The sequence below is a fragment of the Coptis chinensis genome, chromosome 5 (assembly GCF_015680905.1).
Source record: "Coptis chinensis isolate HL-2020 chromosome 5, ASM1568090v1, whole genome shotgun sequence".
In the NCBI taxonomy this organism is placed as follows: domain Eukaryota; kingdom Viridiplantae; phylum Streptophyta; class Magnoliopsida; order Ranunculales; family Ranunculaceae; genus Coptis; species Coptis chinensis.
The window spans coordinates 32681678-32700758 of record NC_141460.1 but is presented as its reverse complement, the minus strand read 5'-3'; the positions used below and the strand labels follow the sequence as shown (position 1 = coordinate 32700758).

At 35.5% G+C, this 19081-nt stretch overlaps 1 pseudogene; it reads left to right on the top strand.

The window, feature by feature from the left end:
- The first annotated feature begins 17352 nt into the window (after positions 1-17352).
- LOC147497327 (guanosine nucleotide diphosphate dissociation inhibitor 2 pseudogene) lies at positions 17353-18677 on the top strand (annotated as a pseudogene).
- The last annotated feature ends 404 nt before the right edge of the window (positions 18678-19081 follow it).

Genomic DNA, 19081 nt, shown 5'->3' with positions numbered 1-19081 from the left:
ACAAAAATCGAAATTGATAAGAAATACTACTTTATTGATCTAATTAATTTGAAGAACAAGATCCAAAGGTTTAATCTAATAAGGGATTTGAAACTAATTAAAGAAAACAATTAAATCTAGATCAAGAAGCTATTTTAATGGCTACTTTCTATTCTAAGCTATCTACCCTAATTCTCTACTATTTTATCTACCATTAATAAAGAATTAAGCTTTTGTTTTATACATTCAGATCCAAAAATCGTGCATGGGCTTGGAGCCATGGTTTGGGCCAGAATCGCCCAAAACCCAATTTTTTCAAATTCAAAAGGCCTCTTCAGCTGCAGTTGGCTTCCACAGACATTTCGTCCACTTCTGCTCCTCTGATTGGGTCAAGGCTTGGACCATTGCAAAGCTCTTTTCCGAGCCGGTCGTTTTGACATAAGGTAGGCCTCAATCCGAGGTCCGAGTCCAAAGATATGGCATTCGGAAGTTCTCACGACTTTTGCTCCCTTTGCTCCCTTATCTCGCTAAAGTGGCACATTTCTCTTATCATTATAATGGACTTTGAAGCCCTTCATCTATTGAAATGCATAAAAACACTTAATCAAGATTAACTCTTTACTATTATTCACATAATTGGTCTAACATTATGATTATTAAGGGGTTAAAACTACAGTTTTGGGCTCTTATCATAAATCATGGGTGGATTATTGTTGGAAAATGAAGCTATTCTAGTTCTTCATCTATTGATTGAACTTTTGTTATATGTACTAATACTTGTTTTTTTTCCTATTTATTCTGTAGCAATGTCTTGAACAAAGAATTTAGCAAAAAAATTCTACACGGGTGCTAAGAAGTTGTTAGGTGGGAGGGGAGTAGTAGTTCAGGTCGAATTGAGGCACCTGAGAAAAAGAGAGAAAAGGGAAATAACACCTCGGTATCAGTCCGTAGAGGGGATCGAAAAGCGGATGATCCCAGCAATGTAGTTGTAAGTGGTGTAAAGTTAGAAAAGAAAAAGAGAAGAAAGGGAAATCTTCCGAGTGATGTAAACGATAGTGATACAAATAGTGATTTTAATGTAGATTTAGAAGATGTAAATATGGATCGTGAGAAGAGTGTAGTTGTAGATGATGATGATGATGATGAAGAGGATGGTGAAGAAGATGACGAAGAAATGGTTAATGATGGAGAAGAGGATGGTGAGGAAGAGGAGGATGATGTCGAGGTAGCCCCTGTACCTCCATAGGCTATTGTGAGAAAGTCTAAGAATGACTTGGAGTTCTAGAGAAGAAATTATATAGGTGGCCTTTATGGGACAAGCCCTTATGGGACAAATCTTTTGTATGACTATGCGGTGCATGTGGCTTGAGATGTTTGGGAGGGGCAGGTAATATCATATAGTATCTATTAGTATTTAAGTTTTTTATTATGAAACCTTATGCATACATTAATACTAAGTTTTTGTTGTTTTAGGCGGATCGAGGAGCGTTGAAGTGCAATGGGCACTTATCCAAGTTGGTACAATGGAATATCGTCGGAGAGTGTTCAGACTGCTCAAATTTTCATGAGGAGCTTCAAAGGATAGGCTTATGTGCTCTAGTATTCAGTGTATACAAGCATCTGGATCCTATGTTGGTCTCTGCATTTGTAGACAGGTGGCATCTAGAGACCAACACTTTACATATGCCGGGGGGCGAGATGACAATCATGTTGGACGATGTTTCCCAACTCCTAGGAGTCCCGACCATAGGCAAAGCAATGTGACTGGAGACACTGATTTGAGTCTGGAACAAACAAAGAAACTCTTCCACAGAGGTCTTGGCATACCCATAGACAAAATAGATGCAGAGATGAAAGCCAATAAGTTCACTTCCAGAGTTAGGATGGATTTCTTGTTAAAGCAGTTTGCTGGGAAGATGACGGATGAAGATTTACATGATGGAAGTGGGGTTGTTGTGAAAAAGGTGTCAACCCAGAAAGAGTTGCAGTTTGCAGTGAGAGCTTATCTCTTATTTTTCTTTGGATGTACCGCCTTCACAGACATGTCTGGAACTACAGTTCATGTTTGTTATCTGAGGCTGCTTTTGAAATTCAACGAGATCAGAGACTATACGTGGGGTGCAGGCTTACTAGCATACTTGTATAGGGATCTTGGGACTACGACAAGTGCCAAGGTGAAGGGTGTTTCAGGCTATTTAACTCTCTTACAGGTATGAGTATTTTTGTTTTTCTTTTCATTATTAATTTTATCTATCTATTAGAATATTAACTGGGTGTCTATAATAATCTAGGCATGGATCTATGAGTACTTCCTGAAGTTTAGTCCATTCCCAAACTTGAATTATAACTTGAGCATGTTGCGTACTCATAGGTACTCAGTTACTCAGTTGAGTTATGCTAACATAACAGAAGCATTGAAATATACTTGAGCGATACTTGATGATTTGACTTATTCCGATGTAAGTATTTGGGTTTGTAAATAATTATATTTATTAATTGATTATTGGAGTACGTAGTTAGTGATTGATTTCCTCAATCATATGTTATTTGACAGGTTGAATGGTATCCATATGATAATGTTCGAGCCACACGCCCGATGGATGAAATAGCTTTTTTCGAGGGATTTATATGTTTTCTTGATGTTGTGGAGCATTACAATGTTTCTAGGGTTATGCGTCAGTTGGGACATGTTCAGTTTGTACCCTTAGATCCCCCAAGACAAAAGACTTCGACGAGAATCCTTTCGGATCGCGGCTACAATGTGATATAGTATTACGCATGCCTACTGGGGTAGTTGGGAAAATCACGTGATACAACCCCAAAATCGAGGACCTACTGCTACTTATCCATGGGAGTAAGAATAGGTACATATATTTCTATGAAAAGCAAACTTATACTCGAATGATTAACCATGATCTTCCTATTCATTTATCCCTACAAAGTCGTCCATATCATAATCTGGTGAGTTAATATTCGAACTTTAGTTTTTTTTTTTTTTGGTCTTTTGGAAATGTTATACTAATGTAGTTTTGCATTTTAATTTTGGAAGCACCCCATCATCGATGAAACTACTCGCTTGCTCTAGAAAGGCTTGCAATTGGGTGGGATTGCGATTCCAGAAAAAGCACGAGACGAGTTCATGAATGCATATAATTTGACCGAGTGCAAGTTCTTTGGTGGATGATATTGTGCTGATTGATACATCTTAGATAGGAAATTGGTTGTGTTGGCATGTATTCGGTGTTTAATGTATTATGAGAATTGATATATGTAATTGTAGATCTTAATGTATTTTTAAGTTCGAAACAGATGTCTTCGTATTCGTCTTAATCTTTATTAGTTGTTTTGGATTTGTCTTGATTTTTATAGTAAATTGGTTGTTTTGCATTTGTCTTGATTTTTATAGTAAATTGGGTGTTTTGGATTTGACAGGGTTTATATGATTTTGTTTGGGTATGAAAGTTTCTAAAACAAAATGAATTTTGCCAAATTTTTGTCTCAAACAACGTGGCCACATCGCGGAATCAACTCCCTAACGATCTGATAGGATCGTTCGAGAGTAAATTTGAGGAGTATCATGTTTTTGGTCTTGAACGATCTCACCGCATCAATGGGTTTTAGTTCCGAACGATCTCCCCGCATCGATGCTCTATAGTTCCAAATGATGTGACTACATCGATGGGCATTAGTTCCAAACAATGTGATCGATGGGCCTTAGTTCAAAATGATGTGACCACATCGATGGGCTTTTGTTCCACACAAGGTACACTTGAAATTTTGATACTTTTAAACAAATGAATTTATATTTGTGCAAATTTTCAAATAATTTTAGAAAATTCAAAATTACTATGATTGAAATATTTTTTATTTGAATATAGTTACTTAGAACAATTAATTAAAATGGAATGAAATTTTGCCAAATCGACTTGGGTACATAATTTAGTCCGAAATTTCTAAACCCTAAGCCCAAACAAATGAATTGATATTTGTGCAAATTTTCAAATAATTTTAGAAAATTCAAAATTATTATGATTGAAATATTTTTTTTATTTGAATATAGTTATTCTATGAAATATTTTCAAAATTTCGATTTGGATACGAATTTTTTTGTACGAAAACACTTCTTCGTAAACCCTAAACCATAAACCCACCCTAAATCCGGTGCAAGTAGTTTTTAATGATGAAATTATGAATGAAATATGTTTGAAATTATTAATGAAATACATTGAGTTGATGTAATTTGGTCGATATATAATTCATCAGTTTTAATAGATTATTGTTGAATTAAGTATTGTTAATTAAATTTATAAAGTTTAATCAATTTCACAATTTGTAATGTTCAATTAGCGTAAACTATGTTGAATACATATGTCAAAACCTTAAACGTATTGAGATATACACTGAGTCGATGTAATTTGGTCGATAATTCATTAGTTTTAATCGATTATTGTTCAATTAAGTATTGTTAATTGAATTTATAAAGTTTAATCAATTTCACAATTTGTAATGTTCAATTAGCATAAACTGTGTTAAATACATATGTCAAAACCCTAAACGTACTAAAATATAAACTGAGTCGAACTAAAGCCCATCGATGTGGTCACATCGTTTCGAACTAAAGCCAAACAATGTGGTCACATTGTTTGGAACTAAAGTGCCTCGATGTGGTGAGATCGTTCGATACCAAAAAAATGATTATGCTGGAATTTTGGCTCTCGAACGATCCCATCAAATCGTTTTGGAGTAGTTTTGGTGATGTGGCCACGTCGTTCGAGACCAAAAAAATGATTCTGCTCAAATTTGGCTCTCGAACGATCCCATCAGATTGTTTGGGAGTAGTTTTGGCGATGTGGCCACGTCGTTTGGGACATAACCTTAGCAAATCGTTTGGGACAAAAACGACGATACACCTGTATTTTGTTCTTCATGATGAAAATACGCCACCCCCAAATCAGTTTGGGGCATGGGTTATTTGATATAGAACGAGAAATACATGGTTTATTATACGAAAGATATTTATTCTACTACAAAATCTTTTTGGGTTTTTGTATTTTTGAAAAAGTATGCAAATGCAAAAAGTCTAACATGCATGCATGATTATGATTAGGCTATGATTGAAGAAATAAAAAGTATGTAAACAACTATCTATACAGACACATAAAATGTGTGTGTGGGTTTTTTTTTTTTTAGAATAATTGCTTTTCTCAATCTAAAGATATCTCTAACTATATAGAGGTTTCGACAAGAAGATAAAATTATACGTTGATTCGATATCATTTTGGTGTATAATTTTTATATCCTCTAGTTTTGAAAACTATAGAGAGATGTTTTAAGATACTCGTACTCAAAAAGTTGTGATTCTAAACGCTAAGCTTTTGAAAACAATTCATAACAGGTAATCTCAAGCAACTTTCGTGTCGGCTCTTTATTGAACCCAATCCAGTTAGACTGTGGCTTCAGTTATATGTGTTGGGGGATTTACGGAGCAAGATGTAATGGGATTGTTTATTTGATTGGACACTAATAGGTGGTGGACCTAGGTCTCTTTGGTGGATTTTGGTAGTTCTGGTTAAAATGGGATGGAACCAATGCTCTATTCTGATTGTTGTAGGTACCTTGTCCTTGTCTGAATGTATTTGGTGGTTTAACATGATTAGTGAACCCTGGAGGTGGTTCAGTCTGTGAAATTTGGGTGTTCCCTCCATGGTGCATTTGGTATATTGAAAGCACAAACTTCTTCTGGGTGAAGTGATGATATGTTGGTAAGCAAGGGACAATTGGTATCTATATGGTTTAAGCTGAGACAGAAAATGCATGGTGAAATGGGCGACCCTTAGTAACACATAACTGATCTTCAAACCGCCCTTAGAAGAATGGAGATTGTGTACTTCTAAGGGTTAGTCTATGTAGTGTAGGAACCGTTATGGTTGTAGTTTACAAACCGTGAAAACCATGCGCAGCAGAATAAAGGTTCTCACGATTTTGGTTAGAAATTCATACCTTTAGATCAGATGTGATATCTCTGAGAATCCAAGATCTACGAAATCAGCAACCTCTTGATCTTCTGTTGTATTCCTATCCTTAGAATGGACGTTGTGTGGGTAATGATCTACCACCCTTTTTTTCTCTCTTTGCCTCTCTTTTTCCAATCAAGTGAATAGTGAAATCGGTCAAAAAGAAAAGGTTTATTTATATAGGCTACAACAGGGACCATGAGGAGAAATTAGGGTTGGGCCTCCTGACGAGCTTGGGCTTTCCATGTTCGCCCAGAACACACGGCCAAAGTTCGTCAACAAATGGCTTATTCCATTAAAGGCTATTGTTGCACTACCGCCCTAATCCCAAATTACATTTATGGGCTCCATATTATATGCTCATTGATCTCCTCATGTTTAAGATATCGAATGCCCGTTGATTAAGTTAAGTTACTGACAACTACATTAATCAACTTCTTATGTCCTTGAGTAGTACCACTCAACCTCATTGTCATGTCAGATTAAATCCACCTGCAGGGTTTACATGACAATCCTTATGAGCTCCTCAAGGAGACATCATCAGCCCGCCTTCCTGCGGGTCACGGATTCCTTCTATAATCAACATCACACCTTACATACAATGTCATTACCTAATCCATCGAGTTTGTTGATTCACAAATGAATCTCACTCATTGATGATTTAAAGCAATGTACAATGCACATAAGTGCCCGTTATTATATCCGGATTAAAAGGACAAGCATCCATAGTAATAGAGGTGTTTGTTCTCTTATATAGTCAGTATAAAGAGAAACAACCTCACTCGGTCCTGTTCAATACACACAAAGTGTACTAGTGTAATCCTGTAGTTAAGATAGACTAATACTAGATTATATTACAACCGTACTAATGGTTTGTCCAAATCTATCTAAGTTGTGAACGTTTACTTATACTTTATAAGGTACTGATGATTTGATCTCCTGTGTGTCACCACACACCATATTATCTACAACATAAAGTATTAGACGCATGCATATAACTAATAACATATATAATATGCATAACATTTGCCCATATGATTCTCATTCAAAATATAAATAATTAGAGTTAATACAAAAGTAATGCTTTTAGTATATAACCCTATCATGTAGAATCCATTGCCCATGTTTTTAGTTTTAGAAAATCACATAACTTTTGGTGTATTGAGAATCTTTTATAATGTGAATGGAGAAAAACAACTATTTTGAAAATGAACTATAACATAAGGAAATGAAAATTGTATACTCGCTCCATAGGATCACACTTACTCAAATGATGAGTAAAAAGTGTTTTACAAAGAATATGTGAGATATACGTGGACTAAGGTTCCGGCACTTACAACCACACACTCCAAGTAGAGTGGTCCGGTTACCTTAATGATGCACTCCTATGGAATACATCGAGAAAACACTATATGAATCTTTTATAGTCAGATATTCAAGACTATATGTGGAGTCGTTTTAAGTCAAATTCCTCAAGAATATGCATAAGATGGATGATATGATATTAACTATATAATAATAGTCTAAACAGTTGGGGATCTTTATAGAAAAACATATGGAAGCATAAACTCCCAAATAGAATGAAATGATGTATTTGGAGAGTAAGATGCATAATGATAATAGAATGTTTGTGTAACCTATCATGGAATTTATGCAATAATCCGTCATGTTTGAATTGTCCAAAAGAGTGAGAAGTTGGTAGTAGGCGTCCTTATACTAGGTTTCTTTACTATTGAAATGATGGACTCTTGCGTTTGTATATTGGGCAAAGTCTCTTTATTGGGAAGGTTGATAACCAGTAAAAACTCAATTAGATTACTCCAACTTTATTCTTACGGTATCAATTATTTATTTCCTACTCTCACATATAGATTTATACAATATATAGGCTACGGAATCGTTCCACTCCTAAACTAGCAAGACATAGTAGAATCCAATAATCAAACATAAGGAACAACGGTAAGAATAATATTTATAGATGTGAATTTATACTATGAAACTAAATATAGATATTTAATAGGAAGAAGGGATTAGGGGGATTTAAATTCACTAAGATAAATTCATAATATGCTAGCATAGATTTGCTGTAATGTTAATCTATAAAGATTAAGTATTGATCCCTAATTATTCATGGCAATCTCTACCAACTAATAATTAGCATGTGAGGCAATTTAAAACCTATTCTCATGGTGAATTCATTACCTACTAGAGTGGAATATCTTACTACAACTATTTTATACTAACACATTAAGTCTTCATCCAAGCTTCATCAAACCCCTCTAATGGAGGTTTAGCTCAGCTTCATTAGACTATCATAATTAAGATAATAAGAATAAGACATAATTAAAACAATAATAAAATAATAATAAGAAATTGGATTTATTAATGGAGGCTAAACTAAGAGATAAATAATTAAACTAAGTAAGAGAGGAAGAGAGAGAACCCTAATTTACAGCTAAACTAAATATGGGAGTAGTCAAGTTTTGTTTTAGCCTTAACCCACTTTATATAGGAGAGGGTTAAATTACAATTTCGTGCATGGGCTTTGGAGCCATGTTTTGGGCCATGAAATCAAGCCTAAAACCTAATTACTTATGTCCAAAAAGGGTTTTTATACTGGAAATTACTGAAATAGCCTTCTTATCCACTTTTGCTTCTTTGATTGGGTCAAGGCTTAGACCATTAGAAAGCTCTTTCTGAGCCGGTCGTTTTGACATATAATAGGCCCAATTCCGAGGTTTGAGTCCAAAGATATGGCCAGTGGAAGTTTTGTTTACTTTTCTGCTCTTTTTCTACCCGCGTTGACTTTGACTTTTCAGCTTTGACTGGGCTTTAAAAAAGATTTTTCTCCTTGAAACTTGGGCTTTAACCATAGAATTTCTTAGCAACCAACATTTTCTCCTTTCTAGTGCAAAAGTGACATGTTTCTTCACATATTTGACTATAAGACCTGAAATACACAAAAGCACGTAAACAGTACTAACTCTTATTTATTATACACATAATTGGTCTAACTGTAATATTATTGAGGGGTTAAAACTACAGTTTTGGGATCTTATCAAAGGTCTAGAAAATTATGAATGATCTCAAAGGCAATTGACTTAAGTGCGAATTTGAGGTTTCTTTGAAATGGTTTCGTGGTGTTATCCTCAGAAATTGGTGGATTTTTATGAATGGATGATGAATTTTGAGAGGTGTTGAATTGGGGTGGTGATGGTTGGGTGGTGGTTCTTCATATGATCTCGAGAACTCAGAGAATTCTTCATTTAGTTTTGGTGTTTCCACATGGTTATGGTTCATATCTGCAATAGTAAGGATGTCATAAATTTGCTATATTGATAAGTCTTTAATGGCCAAACTAAATTGAAATCCACTTTCCACCATAGATTTTACTCCCTATTTTCCAAACACATCATTTTCTTTGTCCTCTCTGCCATAAATTTTCTTAATGCCATTTTCCAAGTATGTCAAGTCCAATACATGTTCTTGAGTTTCCTCCGCCAGAGTTATCTCATTTATGGGTGATGATGCATTAGGGCATGTGAGAGAAACTGTGACTTTGGGCAAATAGTCATCTTAATAAGATCTGGAATTCACACGATAATCAGGTGGATGGTGATGGGATTTTAATTGGTCATTAATATCAGGATGGACTTTAGGAATGGGCTTTGTGATAGTAACACCTTGTTTCTCTTTTTGGTTGGGTTCTGGACTGGTGGGAAGAATAATAGTCTCAGATGTGGCATTATTTGAATCAGATTGGAGAAAACATAAGGTAGTTGCTATTTGCTGAGTTAGTATTATTTGCTTGGCCATTTCCTAGTAGAGCTGGTCTGTGATGGATGGTGTAATGGAATATAAATTTTATATGGATGGTGATGTGAATGGTAATGGGGTTTGGGTGAAACTGTACTCTGATTGACCATATGGATATTGGAATGGTGGTTGACTATTTGTGGTGGAACTCTATGAATTGTCGACATGATTAGAAAACTCTTGAGTGTGGAGGGTACTGGGGAAGTTTGAAAATTGAAGTTCATAATCATAAGGATTTCCTGTAGTATACTGGAATTCAGTGTTTAATGGATAATGGGATAACCAGTGATAAGGACTACCGCAAAAAGAACAAGGTTCTGGGTTTGCATTGTAATTCCATGATGGTTGCGATGCATATTAATAGGGACATGAAAGCTTAATAAATGATGATGCACAAACAGTAGAAATTCATATTGTTTTTTTGGATTTTTGTAAATATTTGCTTGGTCTATATTTTACTATGCCCTGTTCATGGGAACAATTGAGCGCGAGACTAGGATGGCTCTACTACACGTCTTAGAATAGTAGGGAGTCACTTCACCAAGTGGTGTGCTACCAAGAAACTCACTCACGATGAATCTAGGGGAGGGGAGTGAGAAAGGTAGGTGCTCCACCGGAATCTAGTAAATAATTAATCTAAATCCTTGTGGCTATATTTTTGTCATTTTCTAGAGGAGTGTGACTACTTTGGGCTCTAGTTGATTGATTTTAATTAATTTTTTTTTGGTCTAGGGCTTTCAAGAATCAAGCAACATTCAATTTACTTACATTAGGTAATGACTTCCCAATGATCGTTATGTGGCTCGGGTTCGGTCTTATGTGAGAATGTAAATTGCAGTGCGGGAAATAAATTTCAAACAATCACATAAGCATGCTTGAACACACAAGTATCCTCTTACTTGCACTTCGAGGAGGTTTAGAATTTACCTCTCAAGCCGTCCTTACACGCTGCTTGAGGAGAAGGCGACATCGGTTGGCGCGTGATCTGAGAATCAGGTCTAACTTTTTGAGCTTTGCCCTATTTTAAGTTACAATAAAGGCCTACTTAAAAAGCCCACAAGTTGGTTTTTTGGCAATTTATACAACTTTGCCTTCAAGGGCCCAAATTTAAAACTAAACTAATATTATACTAATCTAATAGATTAACTAGGTTTATATTAATCACCTAGATTAACTAGAGTCAAATGGACTTAGAGTGTTGATTACCAAGTTGATTCATAGTGTGTGAGCTATGATCCACAACTTGCCTCACACACTTGAACTTCCCAAGGCAATTAAAACTCCAATCCCTTGGTAAGTATATAACTTAAACCAAGTTTAACCCATGGTCATCATAAAGAATCAATCAAAAACTAATTTTTCCTAATTTTTTTTTGTTTTTCTTTTTATCACTAATTATTACAAAAAAGTTCCACTGTCTTCTCCAACTCTATTACAAAATTTGGGCTTGGAGTACAACTATTCATCAAAAAACCAACTGAGCTTCCAAAAAACTAGACCCACATCACTGGAGGTGACTAAGCGGTCGCACCCTACCTAACTTGCCAGTGAACTTCGGTCGTTCTTTTGCTGTGTCTTCAGCTCCTTTCCAGCTTTGTTGTCCCACAACTTGATTTGTAAAAAAGTATCTCAGTACAAAAAAACAATAAAATAAAATGACAAAAAATTGAAAAAAATAGAAATTGAGAGATGAGAATGATGCTCCCTTCTTAGATTCTCAACCAATCACTCTCACTCCTTCTATCCATGACGGAAATGCCATTTGAAGCTTTAGATTGTGGTGAGTATACTTCAAAAAGTTATTGTAGGGGGGATTTCCCATCACTGAACAGATGACATGTGCATGGGAAATAACCTAAGATTATAGATGTCCAGAATGAGACGAGGACCATCAGATCAGTTATGTGAATAAGTGATCTCGTGCTCAACATGAATATTTAGTGGACATGTGCCAGGCACTTGACTGACTGCCTTCAAACATAACAATTACCCCACTCATTAGGAACTATGATATACACAGTTCCTGAATAGAAGGAAACTGAATATGGCGATCTTTGATGATAAGGAAGGAATCGTGATGACATATCTTAGGAGTTACCTTTTAGATATATTCTTCCCATATACGATAAGACATTATGATCAACAAGAAAACTTACCTTTCATAAGATATGGTCTAGATTCAAACTTCCATAAGAAGAGGAATCCTAATAGGAAGGCAGAGTCCAAAGATGGAAGGGAACTCACAAGCGGTGAGGACAGCCCTAACCCTAGGACTCTCGTAGCCCTTCTTATATAAACCATAGGGATTTGCTCTTAGGAACTACGCAAAATAGGATTTGATTCTCCTTAAGAACAAAGGAGATACGTAGGCAGCCGTCAGACAGTTTAACCTTGAACTCACCATCATCTCATCCCTTCTTTATTCAGTAGAGCCTTCAAGATCACAAGGCACAGAAGAAGATTAGGGGATACAAAGAATTTCCCCTACAGTTATTTTAAGAGTGAGGTTCATCCTAAATTATTTAGAGTTTGAGTGAGGGAGATGTGACACTATACCATAATAGGCTATTACTAACAGTCAAAAACCGTTACAAAAAATATTTGTAACGCTTTTTATCCGTAACAGTTTGGGTGTGGGTAATCTGTTGCAAATATTTGTAACGGTTTAAAAGTGTTACACAACATTATTTTGCTAATGGTTATTAAGTGTTTGTAAAAATATTTGTAACAGTTTTTGGCTACGTTCTTTTGTTAATGTTTTGCAAGTCTAGTAACAGTTTTGCAAAATTTGTAACGATTCAGGGGTGTTGGGAAATAATTTATGTTTGAAAAAAATATTACTTTGTAACAGTTTACAACCGTTACAAAGGGAATTGTATTTGTATAAAAAATAATTCTTGTTTTTCTTCATTGCTTGGGGACTGAAAAATGCCATATTTATGCATTGTATACAAGGGAAATATCACAATATGATTACATAACAAATATTCATTTATGGCTTCAAATTCCAACTTACTCAGTAATCCAAATCTATACATTTAGCATTTCACACCGACCAAATAAAGAAAACTTTTAAAATATGCAACAAGACAAAAAATACAATAATAATAGTGCAAATACAAATAACCATATAAATCACATTTTTAACATCTAAGACTCTTCAATTCACAGGTAACGAAGAATTTAGATGGCTGCAAAGGCATTCTCCCACGAGCACCGGAAGACCATGCTAGATGACATCTACCTGATTGAGCTTGATTGTTTTGAACAACACCCTAGACAGTCTCATCAGATCACACAAAAACTTGGGATAAATAAACAAAAATATATGTAAACAAAAATCCAAGAGAGTAAAAGGTTTGTGAGTTGAATTAGTAGTAACCTTAAACAAAAAAAGAAACAACGAACGTGCACAAGTCCCTTGTACCATATGTCTAATGAAAAATGATACCAAAGACCAGGTATATGACACAAACAGAAATTCAAACAAGTCCCAAGTCATAAACATTATATTATGGCGGTACTACAGCCACTAAACTAACTAAAGATTGTGAAAAGCAAGCTAAGTGTAAATGCTAACATATGTACAAGATGACATTATATTTACGAGCAACGAATGAAATGAAAGATAAATATAGTATAAATAAGAAAAGTTAGACTTATATTTCTGCGAAGATTATACTTTACCCAAGAAACAAAAGAATGAAAGATTTTGATGTGTTCGCTAATCTTAACCCTTCACCAATTAATTCTTTTAAGTCATCATCTTTCACCTGCAACAACCAACAATAAACTTGATAAGTTAATGTTCATTGAAGAAACTATGTTTACCCATTGGTAGCTATAGCCTAAGGGAACAAAGCATGGTAGGGTTTGTTATTAGCCACTTTATTGAACCCCATATTTCACAGAAATGCAAAGAAAGCAAAAATAGGCATACAAATGTAAACCATTATGTCGAAAATGAAATTAAATATTTGAATGTTATGTTCAATAAGACATATAAAATTCTAAGACTACATTTCGGTTCATTTGAAATTTGACATATATCATACCAAACTATTCAAGGCTTTTATCCCTAGTGTACTTAACATTCTAACAAGCCTAAAATTAATAAACCATGTATGTAAATATATCTCTACTACTAGTATAGCCTATAATGATCGTGGCCTCTTAAATTCATCCGGGACTTTTTCTGACGCATAATACCCTTGATGAATAATAAAATCAAATGTCTAGATATTTATTAATGAGGACTACTTTGTCTTTTTATGTGTTTATAAATTTTCAGTACCGATATTGTCCTTAAATAAAACAATTGATTAACACTTTTAAATAGGGCCAATCAGTCTTTTCATGTGGGAGTATATTAGAAAATCAAATCCACGCCATTCTAATTTGTACGCATTATTATTAATGCCATTTAATTAGCAATAATTGCGTTATTTAATAGACTAAGACTTTAATTACCACAAATAAATACACAAAAACCTTTCCGTTTCAATCTCGACTCCACGTCTCCCACCTCTTTTGCAAACAGTAAAAGAGAGCTCGCACCTAGATTTTTAACTTTTTCCCAACTCTTTGCTTGCAAATCCCCTGAAAAAGCCACTCTCATTGAAATCGATAAAATTAGTTTTTTCTTTACCAAATGGATGCGAATTGGGTTAATTGTCGAAAAAGAGGGTTCTCTTTGAATATTACTGAAGACATTGATGGTTGTTTTGACAATTCGGTAAACCTGCTGTCAATGTTGTAATGAAAGCTTAAAAGAATATATTCATTCTTGAGTTCAAGAATAATTGATGAAACGAGACAAAATGAGTTCCAAAAGAGATTCATGTAGAGGAACCCACATATCCCATCTCAAAAACCTTCCCATGTCTTTATCCCTCACTCATCATAATGGAGTAGAAACCACATCATTATTTTCTATTATTGGTTTTGTTCGTTCTCATTATTGGTAAGATTGTGAATCGTGCTTTGGAACCAATACTACTCTCGATTCTTCAAGTTTCTCATCATATTGTTATTTGCAAATATATTCAAAGAAACTGTATGTTCTTTTGATTTGTTGACAAACCATTCTTCCTTCTATAACAAATATAATCAATGATCCGTTTATTGAATGTTATTTTGCTTTCATTTGTCTCTCGTTTTCAGTCATTCCCTGGGTGTAAAAGTTTGAGCGGGCGCAATGATGGAGAGAAGATGATCTATTAACGGGGCCCGCATTACTAGGAATGGGACATTTCAAAGGCAAGAGATTTGTAAAGACAGAAACTATCATCTGAAAATGAGTTTAGATTTCATTCCTGGTATAAAGTTAGATTTAATTTGCTATAACTTTCTACTTTAACTCTCCATGTATACGACCTGTTTAGTTTGGTGTGTGCATTTAACATTTCAACGTCTAGGTACTGGACTAGATAACTATGCTCCATGTCTGTCGTGCATATAAGAGTTTTCTTTTTAATTTTATTTTTTCTATGTTTTGTTTTTGTTAAATTTTTTGGTTGCTGTTCTTTAAAATAATAACAGGCTCTAACTTCTTTGGGTTCATACTGCTTGCATTTATATCGCATATATAGGACATCATCCATCATCAAGAAAGCATGCATGTACTCTGTATCTAGGCTGGTGTTACCGTGTTAGGCATACATTTTTGTTTACAAGGAGGTATGTCTTTTATATGAATCATTAATGTGGAACAGTGGAAGTTCGTATTTAAGTATGTCCCCATAATGTGATAAACAACCACCCACCCCCTGTCTTGGTGTTGTCTTGGTGTTTTATGATGCTTAGCTTGATAGTATATTAGTATGAGGCTGTAAAGATGTCTTAATTTTAGATTCACTCGAGTTAACTCTATATTTTAGTCATGATCTCTTTATCTCTCTTTTTACTTTGCATTGTAGTTGATTTCCGGCTTGAATTTACACATATCCTTAAGAGTACTATATCATCTTAAGAGTGTGGGCCTCGGGTTCTCGAAGGTGTGCTTAATGATCAATGTGTTTTCTATTCGACTGTAGACTATTGTATTTTTCTTTTATTTGATTTTATTTGCTCTTTTTATTTGTTTTGTGTGTGCTGATTTCGTATAAATACTTGATCATTCGGTTTTTCTAAATTATTTCCTAGATTTATTTTCTTATGCCTCTCAGGAAAAGTCATGTGAGAGTTCATCTCTTATAAGCGGTCATGCAAGTAAGCCATGGACTTCGTTTGGCGAATGTTAGTGTACTGTACTCTAGGTGTTAAGAGTTTTTTTTTTGTAACCCGTTCAAGAATTTATCTATTTGCCCACGTATGTGAGATCACTATTCGAGGATCTGCAACTATTCCGCTCATATTGATTCTATATAAGGTCTTCATGGGATGATAATGAGTCATAATGGGGCTTGGAGAAAGTTTGGTACACCTAAGCCTATCAATAATTCAGATTTTGTTGGTCTGCCTTATTACAAGCAAATGGTGATAGAACAATGGTACCGAACAACCTTATTGATATTCAATGTTACTTCCTAGGAACCTGAAGCTTCGAATACTTATTCCAAGCATTCATCAATTATAAATTAATGGACTGGAAATTTCGAGGTCAAGTCCGTCCGAGGATTGCATTAGTACTTAGAAGTAGTCCTCGCCATTCGCATATCCCACCTACATACACTACACTATATATAGTTAGCATCTATTGTTATGTAGTCTTCAGATATGTTGTTGAGGCTTCACTTGCAAACAAGGAGCTCAAAAAGAAATTGAGTAATATAGAAGGTATAATCCTTTACTCCATGATCTTTCTATTTTTTTTATTTTTATTTTATTTTTGGACAATTTAATCGTTTATTGTTGTTACCTTAATGTAAAGAGGAACTCATAGGTGTGTTGTACTGCTTTACTAAAATTTGATATGGTAGGAATTAACTTTTGAAATTCCAAGTACTTCGTGTTTCAGAAATCTTTTTTTTAACTGGAAAGATTAAAAATAAAAATAAAAGGGATTATTTACCAAAAACGGTTTTAGGTGTTGAATTTGTTGTTAAAAGTGCGCGAAGTGCACTCGAATTTTCCGGGGGGCTTTGAACTGAATTTCTGGTTATAAGGAAGTGGCTAATGGTGTTTAAGCAGTGTGTATACTTTGCCTTCGTTGTCGCTTCTAAGGATATGTTTTGTGTTGATAGAGAAAGATTATTACTTTCATCTTATTAATTGACATCCTATGAAGTTCCGCGGCAAAGTATGTCAGATGAAGGATTGTAACATAGCTTTTTCGTAGATGTGGCCTAAGAATGATAGTTTGTAATAGAACCATCTTCCATCATTCTCTTTGGCTTTTATGCATCCTGCCGCTTTTGATTGAGTTTGACTGTAATATGCATTTCCTTTACCAAGTTACAACGATCTTTGTAAGTGTGAACTGCCTTTATTCTTTATTTATTATTTTATGAAATTAATCTCTTGCCTCCGCGTGAAGGACTTGCTTGAAAGGTTGAAAGTAAATCACGAAAAAACCCCTCAATCATCAATCAAAATAAAAAACATGGATGAAGAGTACGATGTGATTGTTTTGGGGACCAGTCTCAAAGAATGCATCCTCGGTCGGTCTTCTTCTCGTTGACGGCCTCAAGGTCCCGCACATGGATAGGAATGACTATTACGGGCGGAGGGTTGACTTTGCTCAATCTCATTCAACTGTGGAAAAGATGTAGGGGGAGATGACAAGCCCCAGAGATTTAGGCTCTAGCAGGGACTATAATGTGGACATGATACCAAAGTTCATGATGGTAAATGGTACCCTCAGTGCGCACACTCATCCATACAGATGTTACGAAAATATTTGTCCTTTAAGGCTGTCGATGGAAGTTTTGTCTTTAACAAATGAAAGGTTCCAAAGAATGACATGGAGGCCCCCAAATCTCCTCTAATGGGTTTATTTGAGAAGCCCAGTGCTCGCAAGTTTTCATTTACGCTCAAGATTTACAAACCACAAACACACGAGGGAATGGACCTTACAAGAGTAACTACAAGACAACTTATTAAAATACGGTCTCGATGACAACACAGTGGACTTTATTGGTCATGCTATGGCACTTCATAGAGATGTCCGTTACCTTGATGAACTTGCACTTGATACAATGATGAGAATGAAGCTTTATGCGAGAATCAGAGCACGCTTTCAAGGAGGATCACCGTATATATATCCTCTACATGGCTTAGCGAGCTTCCTCGTGCTTTTGCACGGCTCGGTCGCAAAGCAGTATGGTGGAACGTGCTACATGCTAAATAAACCTGAAGGCAAGGTAGAGTTTGATGATGAAGGAAAGGTACGGTGTTTGGTGACACTTCCGGCGGGAAACTACCGGATGCAAGAAAGTTGTCCGTGATCCTTCTTACTTGCCCAATAAGGTTAGGAAGGTTGGGAGGGTTACCAGGGGCAATCAGTATTATGAGCCATCCTATCCCGAATATAAATGATTCTCATTCGGTGCAAGTCATCCTCCCTCGGCAATTAGGCGCCAGATCGGACATGCACCTCTTCTCTGCTCGTCGATTCACACAATGTTGCCGCTAAGAGAAAATTCATTGCCTTTGTTTCTACGGAAGCGGGATCGATCATCCCGGTTGAACTGAAGCAAGGAATCGACCTTCTAGGGCCTGTTGATGAGATATTTTTCGATGTCTATGATAGATATGAACCTCGTCAATGGACCCTCCCCGGACAATTGCTTTATATCAATGAGTTATGATGCCACTACACACTTTGAGTCAACTGTTATGGATGTGCTCAACATGTATACCCTTATCACCGGAAAGGTACTTTCCCGCGTGTGGATTTACGTCTTTGCCAGTGTTTGCGAAGAATGAGAAGCCGACGCTATACTTGGTTTAACCATTTATGCTTGCATCTTCTATAATTTTATTAGATTGTCATGTTTCCAATGTCCGTAATGTTACGATTCACGGTGAATCTACTCGGTCATGAAATCCAATCCTACAACATGGATTTGTTTGATGCAAACCGATGAAAAGTTTCATGGCTTAAAAAAAAAAAGAGGTGAGGATGATGTAGAATCTCGGCGCAGGACTTTTAAGGGAAGGAGGTGGTACAGACTTTCCACTCAACATACTTTTTACCTCCATGACCAACAAAGAAAGCTTTCAAAGAAATGCTGCAAAATATATAACTATAATGCATATATGATCTTTTTCTTTCAAATGTTGTGCCTATCACAGTTACAAAACCTACCTCCTCTCAAGGTTCCATGTGC